We start from the raw sequence: 13561 nt of genomic DNA on the forward strand, positions 1-13561 counted from the left end.
ACAGTGCATTCAATGCACTGTCTGATGTCGTGCGTGTCGGCCTCCCACACGAGTTTCCAAAACGCGTCTGGAAACGCGTGCAATGTGAACGGGGCCTTATGTAATGTATGTCAATAGTATTTCATTAATGTATGCATATGCAAATTTATGATTTTATTTTTTTTGTGTGTGTGTTGTAAAGTCAATGGGAAAGCTTCCAAATTGAGTTTTGCACAGAAATGTGTGTGCAATGTTGAAGTTAATTAGATGCATTCTCGTGTAAATGAAATTCATTGTTATTCACGGAAAAATCTTGATGCAAAATTTCCCATATAAACACATGAAAATCGCAAAAATGCACACGCAAAATGTACAAAACCACAAACGCAGAACCGCGCATGTGAAAAATCGCATGCATAAACGCTAGGACAAGAGTGAAATCTCATTATTTATCAAGGTACAGATCCCTGGAAGTGGAATATTGGTCGCTAGCGGAGTCTGGTCAGCTGAGTAACTTCCTGTTAAACTTAAAAACAACAGCGTTTAACTACATTAATTAAACCTCAAGCATTCACCACAACTGACAAAAATTAGGACCCTTCTCTTACCGCGTCTGTTCCAAGAGAGAATTTCTTTTCAGCGTTCACAAAGCCCCACTATGCCCCCCTCCCCCACAGCCCCCTCCCCCATCCCCCCAGCCAGCGCCACAGTCACCTCCTAATACTTTTCACACTAATATTAGCAGCGACTAATATTAGCAGCAGCTTCCAGCTATAAATGCGGTCCAGTAGCGAGAGCCGGATGAGTCCACCAGTCTCTGAGTGGCGAAGATCTGCGGATCCATCCGATAATGGGAGCATTGATCTTATAGACGGGCTGAGAGGCTCCAAGACGCACGTGGCGTTGTTGTGGCAACAATATCACTATGGCTGGCTCTGGTTACGCTGTGTCATGTGCATAAGATACAATAACATTTCCACTTCCCTGATATCCCATTCACAGTCCCTGCCGTAATACTAGAGCATAACTCCACACAAAAATACTTTACAGTTACAATACAGTTTTGTATGTTGTATTTGCCAGTGATCAGCAAACCGTTATGTACAATGTATCTCTATGGGATCATTCACACTGCGGCGCTTGCGATTTGTGGAAATCACAAACATGCTTTATGCAGCATTTTTTGAGTAATGCGATTCTTTTTCGCCAAATAAGGGCTCAGACACACTAGAAGCGCTTTTCTGAGCACTTTTTGGCCTCCAGAGCTTTCTGAGAGCTTTTTAAAAAACACTCCCATTGACTTCCATTAAAATTGCGGTAAAATCGTGATCGCGGCAGAATTGCGCAATTTTTTTGAGATCGCAATTTTACCACGATTTTAGTGTGTCTGATCCCTGAGTATCACAAAGCGTAATCGTTGCACAATTGCTGCGAAACTGCAATGCAAATCACAATTGCAGGTTTGAACCCCTGCCTCAGAGTTTTACTGCTGTCTGTGGCAGCACTGGAGAGATGTCCTGCCACTTCCAGTGAGGGGGGATTTTCAACTTCTGGGATACAGAAAAAGCAATAAACATCAAGGGAGTATAAACCCACCCACATCCGGAACAAACAAAACAAAAAGAATGGATGGAGTGGAGTTTTCAGGTACCCACAGCACAGACATTAGATATGCAGGCTCTGCTTCTTGGCTCATAGCCCTGTCTGTGGCTGTACAGTACTGGCACAGAGCAGGTACTTATTTATGGATCTGCTGTATTCGCTGTGGGCGCTGTGTGTCAGTAAAATGATTGCTAGTACTTTGGTATTATCTTTGTTTTGCCCCTATCCTTTTCCTGTAGCCAAACTATAACATACCCCCTAACATTAACCATGCCTAACCCTAGCCTGCCCCCATCATTGACCTCTCCTAATGCCTAGCCCTTACCTCTCCCCCAACATTAACCCCTTCCTGACGTCTCACCCCTAAACCTCCCCAACATTAACCTCTTCCTGTAACCTAACAGTAAACTCCTCCCAAAATAAACCCTTTCTTGACACCACACCCTAACACCCCCCCCCCCACATTAACCCCTTTCTGCAGCCTAACAGTAAACTCCTCCCATCATTAACCCTTTCCTGAGACCTCACCCTAAACCCCCCAACATTAACCTCTTCCTGACACCTCACTGTAAACACCTCCAACATTAACCCCTTCCTGTGCCCTAACAGTAACCTCCCCCCAACATTAACCCCTTCCTGACACCTAACTTTTCTAAGGAATCTTTCACAAGTGCTCTGTTTAGACTCCTGTGTGCCTTATTCTGTCATATGCCTTCTCCTTTCCTATCTTTTAATGCTAACTGTCCTAAACAATGTCTAATGCTCATTGACAGCTGAATATCACTGTCTTCAACCGCTACTCCAAATACAAGGACCATGGGGTGAGCATCTTAAAACCAGCCTTTCAGCTGAAGTCCAGGACCCATACCAATCTCCTGGCATAGACTTGCAGCTGATAATCCCCCTGAGCACCCAAGCCAAACTTGCCTTAAAGGGGCACTATGGCGAAAAATTGTAAAATTTAAAATATGTGCAAACAAAGAAAAATAAAAAGTATGATTTTTGAAGAGTAAAATGAGCCATAAATTACTTTTCTCCTGTGTTGCTGTCACTTACAGTAGGTGATCGAACTAGGTAAAATAAAAACAAAAAAAACACAGGGACACCGGGAGCCCGATATCGTGTGATAACGTTCAACAATGGGACTATGTGGTAAAAGGTAATATACTCACAAAGGTAGGTTGCTTTTGAGGACAACCACCATCAGCATATGTGGAGAAGTGCCGTCTCCACTCGGCCTTTAGGTCGCTGCTCCTAAGAAAAAAGGGGTGCCCTATACCAAGATAGGAAGATCGCCCAACGATTCACTATAGCCTGAGAGGTGCTACTGTGCTATACTAGAGGGCGCCTCCTTCCGTTGTCTTTGCACTGAACTTACAGTAGGTAGTAGAACTCTGACAGAAGCGACAGGTTTTGGGTTAGTCCATCTCTCCATAGGGGATTCTCAGCATGGCCTTTACTCTTTATAAAGAAACTCCCTGAAAAAGATTTATACAAAGATGCTGGCCAGCCTTCCTGCTCACTGTACACTAGTTTGGCAGTTGGATGGAGCAATTGCCATTCACTAAGTGCTTTTAAAAATAAAGAAAACCCTGAGAACCCCCTATGAGAAGATGGGCTAGTCCAAAACCTGTCGGTAATGTCAGATTTCTACTACCTACTGTAAGTGACAGCAACATAGGAGAAAAGTAATTTATGGCTCATTTTACTCTGGGAGAAATGTACTTCTTATTTGTATGTGTTTTAAATTTTAAGATTTTCGCGATCGTTCCTCTTTAGCACTGTGCGCCTCTGACAGGCTGCTCATACTGACAACAGACTTTTAGGCCACATACACACATCAGACCATAGTCTTTTGAAAATGAAAGATCACAGACCGATTTTACCCCCTTCCATGTAGTATGAGAGCCATACCTACACAGTCTATTCTATGGAGCTGAACTCCCCATCAGACAGAAATCTTTGCAAGATGCTGCACACACAGATGCTGTACAGACACAAAAGATCAGTATCTGCAAAAGATCTGTTCCTGCCAAAGATCCGTTCCTGCAAATTGCATTCATAGTCTATGAGATCTGCAGATCATCATACACATCTTGTTTAACTGACATTCATCTGCAGATCAGACAATCATCTGCAGATCTGAAAATCCATCCTGTTGGATCTGATCTGCAGATGACTGTCAGTTAAACAAGGTGTGTATGAGGATCTACAGATCTCATAGACTATGAATGCATTTTGCAGGAACGGATCTTTTGCAGGAACAGATCTTTTGCAGATACTGATCTTCTGAATGTCTACAGCATCTGTATGTGCAGCATCTTGCAAAGATTTCTGTCTGATGGGGAGTTCAGCGCCATCGAATAGACTGTGTAGGTATTGCTCTCATACTACATGGAAGGGGGTAAAATTGGTCTGTGATCTTTCATTTTCCAAAGACTATGGTCTGATGTGTGTATGAGCCTTTAGGGCCCATTTCCACTAGGGTGAATTCGCATACATTAGCCGCATGCAAATTCGCATGTGCAATGTATTTTAATGGGCCTGTTTCCATTACAGGTAAAATTCACTTCCCCCCGCAGGCAAAAAAAAAAATGGCTGCCTCTGTATCAATTTTCCGAGCAGTTGCTGCGTTTTCACGTACGCATTTACATGTAAGCGTTTTCAGGTGCGTAGGTCAATAGTGATGAATGACAATGGGAATATGAAAAACAAATTTTCTTACGTCTGCAAATTCGCATGAAAAAAAAAAAGCCAGCTAACGGACGCAAATTCACATACACATTCAAATTTGCAGGTGTTTTTTCTATACTAATTTGCCTAGTTATAGTGGCCCTTATATCTTAGTAGGAGTCTCATCACCTGCACAAATATGCCATCCAACATACAAACAGTCATCACAGGAGATTCTTCAAGTCTGTACAAATGGAATACCAGAAAATCACACAAAAATCACTGTATGAACTCCACAATAATAGCTTAAACTGTAGGTCACAAAAAACGCACAGTGGGGCAAGTGGGGTCAAGACAGCTACAGAGAAAACTGAGGCAAAATGGAGGAACCAATCAATTTTCAGCTTTGGATCAAAATAAAACAAGCAAACAAACAAACAATAAAAAACCACAGAGAGTTCTGATTGGCTGTTTGGGCACTTTGCATGGGTCCTGGTAAATTAACCAAGCTTTACTTTCATTTCTAAAGGCTTAGTGTCATTTGCCTTCTTAAAACAGAAGGTATTTGCGATAATTCAGCTTATGTATAAGCTATAGGCTTGCTATACACCAGCGGTTCTAGATGTGTGTCTGGCTTCTGGACATAAAGAGATAATTTTCATATTCTGTAGTGATGCATTGTGGAAAATCAAAGTTGCTCACTTAAAGGAGTTACGAGTTAAAATAAGCATATGCTTTTTAACTTCCCTGGGGCTTTTTCCACCTTCCCATTCTCAGACTGTAATGGATCGCTGACCCATCGGGATTGGCACAGGGACTGGCGCAAACCAGTGTAAAGGGACTGGCAGAGGATGGCATATGGGAACTGGCATAGACTGGTGTATGGGATTGGCACAGGGTGCTGTATGGGGGCTGGAACAGGGTGGTGTGCGGAGGCTGGAACAGGCCAGTGTATAGGGACTGGCACAGGGTGGCATATGGGGACTGGGACAGAGTGCTGTATGGGGATTGGCACATGGTTGTGGATAGGGATTGGCACAGGGTTCTGTATGGGGACTGGCACAGGGTGATGTATGGAGACTGGCACAGGGTGCTGTGTAGAGTTTGGCACAGGTTGGTATATAGGGATTGGCACAGGGTGGTATATAGGGATTGGCACAGACTGTGATATACAGGTGGTTCACAATGATGAAGTTTAGTATTTTGCTACAGACATTTCTGCAAAACAGTCCCACTTGCAAAATAACAGCTCTATATAAATGTATACAATATACTCCCATCTTCTGAATATATATATTTTATCCGCTAGTAATTAATTATAGAAGTATCCCACTCTATAAGCTTATTGGAAATAAACAAAATGCTTAAATATCAGCCGTGATACTCACATTGGAGGATAGAAAGCTGCGTGTAGTTATTGTGATGTTATCTGAAGCTGAAAATCTTCTAAAGTAACAAACATTATTTAGTTGTCCGTGTCCCACCCCCTCAGTGATGTCACCACCGCAGCAGAACGCAGTGTTCCACTAGCTAACAAAATAGTTTGGAATTGTGTAAGTCTTGGCGCCCCTGAACTCAGCCTGACCCCCTCCTCCCTCTCTATGCTGGCAACTGTGTGACAGGTCAGGTAAACTTGCATCCGGAAAACAAAGTGTCACCTGCCTGCCCACAACAGCATGTGACTAATGGCGAATTCCAAGCAAGGTCCCCAAACATAACGAAACTCAACCATTCTGGTGAGTACAATACAACTCCATTCCCTGTTCTGCTCTTGCATTAGTTGTGGTGTTAATCAGCATCATGCTGGTCCATAAGGGTGGGGAGGATATAAGGGGCAGTATAAGGGTTTGGGGTATACAGTCTATAGTGGTGACGAGAGTATACGGGGCAGAGTAGGGGATATACAGTCCATATGGGTGGGGAGGATATAAGGGACAGTATAAGGGTTTGGTGTACACAGTCTATAGGGGTGAGGTGGGTATAGGGGGCAGTATAGGGGGTATACAGTCCATAATGGTGGGGAGGATATAAGGAGCAGAACAGGGGTTGGGTCTATAGGGGTGAGGTGGGTATAGAGGGCAGTGTAGGGGATATACAGTCAACAGGGTATATCCCCAAAAGGGTGGGGAGGATATAAGGGACAGTACAGTGGGTTGTGTCTATAGGGGTGAGGAAGGTATAGGGGGCAGTATAGGGGATATACAGTCAACAGGGTATCATGTTCCTCTCAGTTGGTGGCAGGTAGTAACATATCGGGCCGCTATTAGCATTGTTGTTTCCTCTTCCCCCAGTAGGATGCAGAGTTTCCTCTCATCTGTGAAGGTGAAATATGGGATGTGGACAGAGAGTTTCTGGAAGTGGATGGTCCTCACAGGTGCGTATTTGCCACAGTGTAGTAGGAAGTGGGCCTCATCCTCCAGGGCCTCCCACTGCCTGCACAGTCTCTCCTCCTGAGGCTTCAATGTCTATCTGTGCTGCCCTGACTCCATCTGCAGGCTGTGGACCCTCAGACAGTTCAGGCTCAGGGTCTGTCTGTCAAGGAGTCCCTATCCACACCAGTAGGTGCCCAAGTTGCATACAGCTAATAGAGGAGGAATCTGTGGTCCCTTCACAAATGGTGCCTATCTACTACAGTATGAAGAAGATGGACCCAGCTATTAGGTGCAGAGGTCAGTGTATCTTACACATTCATTGACATTCCTACTGCTGGAAAACTGGCAGATGTGACATCTACTGTAGGATTCACCACTTACTCTACTGCCAGTCAAGGTATAACGAATATCCCCTCCCAACATTCCCTACAGAAACCAGCTGTCATTTTGTTAGATGTTCAAACTCATTTGACATTCACTGTGCACTAGCAGTGCATTCAATCAAAACCTCTGCTTTACAGGCGTTCACTCTCTGCGATTTATAAATGCCAGCGCAAGGCGGCCAATTAAATATAATCCCAGCAGAGGAATCTACCTTGGTTCCATCATGATTGTGGGGTCAGTACAAAAATCATCCGACTCCAACTCCGACTCCTCAGTTTATGAAACCACCAACTTCGACTCCAGGTACTCAAAATGGCTCCGACTCCTTAGCCTAATACTTATCAGGGCTGTGCATTTGGTACCGAAATCAACCAACTCCAACTTCTCAGTTTATGAAACCACCAACTCCGACTCCGGGTACTCAAAATGGCTCAGACTCCTTAGTCTAATACTTACCAGGGCTGTGGATTTGGTACAGAAATCATCCGATTCCCGACTCCTCAGTTTAAGAAACCACCGACTCCAACTCCGACTCCACTTACCCAAAATTGCTCCGACTGCTAGACTCCGACTCCACAGCCCTGATTATTACATCACTAATGCTACATACACACTTGAAAGATGTCAGACCAATTTCACCCCCTTCCATGTAGTATGAGAGACATACTCTACACAGTCTTTTCTATTGAGCTGAACTCCCCATCAGATAAAAATCTTTGCAAGATGATGTGCACAAAGATGCTGTACACATTCAAAAGATCAGTATCTGCAAAAGATCTGTTCCTGCAAAATGCATTCATAGTCTATGATATCTGCAGATCTCAATACACACTTTGTTTAACAGACATTCATCTGCAGATCTGACAATCATCTGCAGATCTGAAAATCCATCCTGGTGGTTCTGATCTGCAGATGATCTGCAGATGAATGTCTGTTAAACAAGGTGTGTATGAGGATCTGCAGATATCATAGACTATGAATGCATTTTGCAGGAACAGATCTTTTGCAGGAACGGATCTTTTGAATGTGTACAGCATCTTTGTGTGCAGCATCTTGCAAAGATTTTTATCTGATGGGGAGTTCAGCTCAATAGAATAAACTGTGTAGAGTATGGCTCTCATACTACACGGAAGGTGGTAAAATTGGTCTAAGATCTTTCATTTATCTTTCAAGTGTGTACACACCATAACATCTTTTGGCTGTGAAAGTTTTACTATAAATAAGGTCATGCATAGAGCCATATCAATTCCTGCCATGCACTGAAGGGGACCAACAGTCCTAAACAGGCTGTTTGCATGTTTGGTTAATGTGGCTCTGTAGAATGTAAAGCTATGGGCTGCACACCAGCAGTTCTGGAGCCAGGCTTTAGGGGCATAAATAGATAATTTGCATATTCAGCAGTGGTGCATTGTGGGTAACCACAGATGTTCACTTAAAGCTGAATTATTGCAAATACATTCTGTTTTAAGAAGGCAAACCACGCTTAGCGTAGAAAACATGATGATTTTGAATTGTGGTTGTGCAGAAAAGCTACTGGGAGTTCCCTGGACTGCCAGAAGATATAACCAGTCAATACTTAAATAAAGCAACAGTGTTCACCAGAAGGGTTGATAATACTATTAAAACTCATATACTTTAGTCACATAATGAGAAGACTGGATTCTTAAGCGACATCCTTGATGCTTGGAAAAATTAAGGGCAAAAGAAGAAGAGGAAGAGGCTACGATGTGAAGCTATGAATATGCCTGTGCAAAAGCTGAAAGAAGCAGTGATTGACAGACACTTCTGGCATGCAAATGTACATATGGTCACCAAGAGTCAGAGTCGACTAAACAAATGAGGAGGAGAGAAAAATCTTTTACAGTGCATTACAGAGTACTTAGCCATGTCACTAACCGTACCTCAAAAGAGCTATACTGGGCACTATACTAGCCATACTGGGCACTATACTAGCTATACTGGACACTATACTAGCTATACTGGGGTACTATACCACCCATACTGGGTCAGTATACTAGCTATACTGGGCACTATATTAGCTATACTGGGGCACTATACCACCCATACTGGGTCACTATACTAGCTATACTGGGCACTATACTAGCTATACTGAGGCACTATACTACCCATACTGGGGCACTATCCTACCCATACTGGGGCACTATCCTAGCTATACTGGGGATACTAAACCCCCTATACTGGGGCAACTATGCTAGCTATGCCGCCACACCCCAGCCTCCCCCCCGATAACCCACCGCGCAGGACACTGTCCACTTTAACCTCACCCGCGGGCCCCGGAGAAAAATTTGGTGAGAAAGTGGTCCCCGGGCCGGAAAAGGTTGGGGACCCCTATAGTATAGAGCCTTCCTGCTCCTCGTTACAGAGCTGGCTCCCCCGTAGCAGCATTCAACTAATATGGTCAAATGCTGCTGTCTCCGCCCATCGAAGGGAGTCTTTGGGAGCCTGAGTGTTCCCGAAGATGGACCGCTCTGTACTGCGCATGTGCCCTCTCTTGCACACTCGCACATGCGCAGTATGGAGCTGCCTGTCTTCTGGAGAACTCGGCTCCCGAAGTCCCCCGCGGCGGGGGATCTGAATGGAGGAGCTTTCGTCTGAACGAGAGCACCGGGAGAGGAGAGGGAAGGTACTATAGGACCCAGAGCCTTTTCTCTCCTTTAAGTAAGTATCTGGTTTCTTTTTTTTTTTAAACGAAGATCCCATTAGCTAAAGCTTATAAATAGAGTAGTGTAAGGGTGTCAGGCATTGCATCATCATACAATCTGCTCTCCCCTGACAAGCAAAGAAACAGGGTAGCAGTGACTTGCTGTGTTTCAGAAGTTTTGCCGATTTCAGAAGTTTTCCAATAGAGCCACCAATAATTCCCCATCTAATTTCAGCAATTAATGGTTTGAGGGTTGTATGTGGACACCAGTGAGATTTTGCAATAGTGAAATCCCTCACGCATGATAACCCAGCGTAAGGATTGGGAAACACATGTGTTGCTGTTCCCATGATTCCTGGCACCTGCCCGCTGCCACACCGTACATTTCCACACTGGCTGCAATAGATGGAGCTAGATGTGTCAGTCAGCAAACGTCAGCTAAACAGTGTGACCCCAGCTTATCAGATCCTCTCCCATCGATTGCTGATGCCGGCCCCGCGTCCTACAACAAGCGGATGTCGCAAGAAAGGACCTGCTGGTGAATGGAGCCAGTGGGGTGTGTGACAGGCGAGAGGTGACATAAAGGGAACAAATGACAACACAAGACACAAGAAAAGCACTCTATTCATGGGCAGTAGAGTATAGCGATGCCACCTACGATCTTCTAGCCTCTACTAATAAAGGAGGTCCTTCTCCTTACCTCCAGTCATCACTCTGTGCAGAATCAGATGTTCTTCCTTTGCATCCATCATTACAGACAACAGATAATAATCTCATTATCTGCTACCCGGATATGAAAATATGACCCTCTGATATTGATGTTTAAGGGCTCATTCACACTAAGGCCGGTTTTGCCCTTTTTTCAAGCGCAGGCGATTTTCAAAATCGCCCTAAAAACGCTGGTGCTATGATTCTCTACGAGAGAGTTTACATCTGAGCAGTTTGTTTCCGATCCGCTCAGCAAAGCGGTGCCTCTACCTTTTCTGTGACGATTCCGCCTCAATGGAAGGTACAGGAAAAACGTGAAATGCTCACAAAATCGCTTTGTTCAGCGATTGCGTTCGCATTTTAAAGAATAAATACATTGCATTTATCCTTTTCCGGGACAAAGAGTTCACATTCTGACTTGTGTCAGGGAGTGAATTAAAAAAACGCTCTGGAAAAGCACTTAGAAAAGCGCTTTAAACGCACCGCCCACCAAAGCGCTGGGAATCGCCAAAAAAATTGCATCAAAAAATGCCCAACGCGAACGCTAACGCAATCAGAATGCAATGTGAACAAGGCCTAAGATATGGTGGACCTGTGATTCAATATTGCGTTCAAGCCTCGAGGTCCTCCTCACTGCTATCTCTAATGCTGGGTACACACGATGCATTTTTTCCGACGATTTTACGTCCGATCGATTTCCGATTCGACTTTCCGATTGATTTCTGATTCGATCCTCTTATCTTTTCTTATCTATTTTCATTCACTTTTATGAGAAATCGATCAGAAAAACGATTGAAAATAAGATTGGAAATATTGGAAATTATCTATCGAACCATCTATCTAACACAATATTGTATGGTGTGTACCTAGCATTAGCTTTCTAAACTGATATGGTGAGATCTCCTGAGCAGGGATGAGCAAGCAAAAAAATTGACAATGAAATTGACAATGTGGATTGCAGTGAAGAAGTTCAGCATCAGGCGAGAATGTGCTTTTTAAATATTAATCATAAATTGACGTTTGCGAGATATTTGGATCAATTTTAGAACATTGTCTATATCTGATACATTATTTTTGGTAGATCATTATTACATTTTATTTACATTCAAAGACATGATTTTTTTAAGATGGTATGTAGACGTTACAAATAGGATTGTACAGTAAAGTAGAGATAAAGTATGAGGCTGGCACTCGAGCAGTTGACTGGATAAACAGCTGGATCCTGGTTAAACCACCGTGCTCACCATCCCACATACAACTCAATATCGCTTAGGTTAGAAGAAAAGTCGATTGGCCACCGGCTGCAATAATCTAGTTTTACTTTTTAATCCAATAGGTACAGCTTACCCATAGGAGTAGAAAGGGTCGGCCTAACAGCCGTTTCGCAGGTCTCCCTGCTTCTTCAGAGGCCAAAAAGTAGGCCTTTGGAGAAGCAGGGAGACCTGTGAAACGGCTGTTAGGCCGGCCCTTTCTACTCCTATGTGTAAGCTGTACCTATTGGATTAAAAAGTAAAACTGTATTATTGCAACCGGTGCCCAATCAACTTTTCTGCTAACCTAACCGACAAATAGGATTGTATTGTAATGCTATAATGATTGTACACACACCAGTATTGTTCTCCAATAAGTATAGAATGAGATTTTCCTCTCTGACAATAAAGGCCTTTGGTGTGGTCTATGGTGATTGGCTGCTAGGATAGGCTAAAGGTGCGTACACACGCACTACTATAAGGAACGATGGGTCCGTTGGACCCTCCCACTGGGCAGGCGTTCCAGTGATAGTACAGCGTGTGTACAGTCTGTCTGCAGACTGATAACACTGTTTCTGAACGATCCGCTCAGCGGATCGCTCAGAAACAGCCTTCCTGCAAACAGCCTTCCTGCAAATAGAGCATGTGTACGCACCTTAAGCATGCTGAGATGAAGTGACAAATACAAATTCCATCACTTCCTGCCTGAAATTTCCCCGCCAGAATGTACAGCATCCCACCTGATACATCCCCGTCTGACTGCCCCCTAGGCAGTATTAACCGTCCACATAACAATATTTGCTAATTCAAGAAAAATCATGCTTAGAGTCATTGCCCCGATATGCTGGGAGACTGAACACGTGGTTTTATCTTGCTTGCTTATCATATCTGTCTTGATCATATTTGCACACCCAATCCCACAGAAAAAAAATAAGTTCAAAGCAACAACACGACAAATTACAGCTTAATTCAATGCAGGTGCATCAAAGAGCATATCCCAACCCACAACAAGATGGACTTTGCAAAGGATGGGCTTTAGCAGCAGGAGACCATCAAGAGTGTCTTTGGTATCACAGGAAAATAGAGAAAGACACCTGTTGTGGGCCCTTGCTGCCGTGCTTGTTCCATCTCAAATTGGTTTGAGGAACATCAATCACAGTTTAACTTGATTCCATGGCCAGCTCAGTCCCCTGACCTCAATCCTACTGAGCATCTGTGGGATGAAGTGGAAAGATCACTTCAAAGCTTGGAAACACCACCATCCAATCTGTCCCAACTTAGAGCTGCCATAATGTCAGCATTGGCCGACATTCCTCAGTAGCGGTATCAGCACCTTGTTGAGTCCATGCCAAGAAGAATATCAGCTGTGATCAGAGCTAAAGGTGGACCAACTCGGTATTAGAGGGTGTCTCTAAGTTTTTGGCCAGTGTAATTGTTCAGAATCATCAGTTTATTTTCCCTTCAGATTCACTTTAAGAATAATGGTACATTTGTGAGTTCAGCTATCCTGTAAAGTAAAGTTGTTGCTGTGGGTGTTGCGTGTGGCCACAAAAGCTCTAATTCGCTATTCATTTTGCAGCCCTCACTGGATTCTGATATGGCCCTTGTGATGGCTGGAAAGTTTGATCACCTAACAGTTGAGACTGTAAAGGAAAAAAAAATTTAGTCCAGGTATTTAGAATCAGTTATGTGCTCCAATGTTCTCAAAACCTCAAATGAACTCGGCAGAAGTGATCTAAGCACTCTGCCAATTCAGAATGAAAAAAGACAAATGGCTCTAAGGCCTTGTTCGCATTGCCTCTAATCGCGTTAGCGTTGGGCGTTTTTTTTGCGATTCCCAGGGCTCGCTTTGTGCAGAGATTGCGTTCGCATTTTTAGGAATAAATACATTGTATTTATTCTTTTCCGGGTCAAAGAGTTCACTTCCTGAC

The 13561-nt window shown here is 43.7% G+C and overlaps 1 protein-coding gene across 2 annotated transcripts in view; it reads right to left on the reverse strand.

The window, feature by feature from the left end:
* Positions 1 to 13561, reverse strand: part of LOC137532453 (sodium-coupled neutral amino acid transporter 3-like) — a 158728-nt gene that overhangs the window by 84674 nt on the left and 60493 nt on the right. The window contains exon 1 of one of the 2 annotated variants that reach the window (XM_068252944.1): positions 5643 to 5685. The exons of the other annotated variant lie outside the window; for it this stretch is intronic. The gene's annotated coding sequence lies outside the window, so the exon portion shown is untranslated. Of the gene's footprint in view, positions 1 to 5642; positions 5686 to 13561 lie in introns of those variants that run through there. 2 annotated transcript variants of the gene reach the window in all.

Source organism: Hyperolius riggenbachi, chromosome 9 (assembly GCF_040937935.1).
Source record: "Hyperolius riggenbachi isolate aHypRig1 chromosome 9, aHypRig1.pri, whole genome shotgun sequence".
NCBI classification, from domain to species: Eukaryota; Metazoa; Chordata; class Amphibia; order Anura; family Hyperoliidae; genus Hyperolius; species Hyperolius riggenbachi.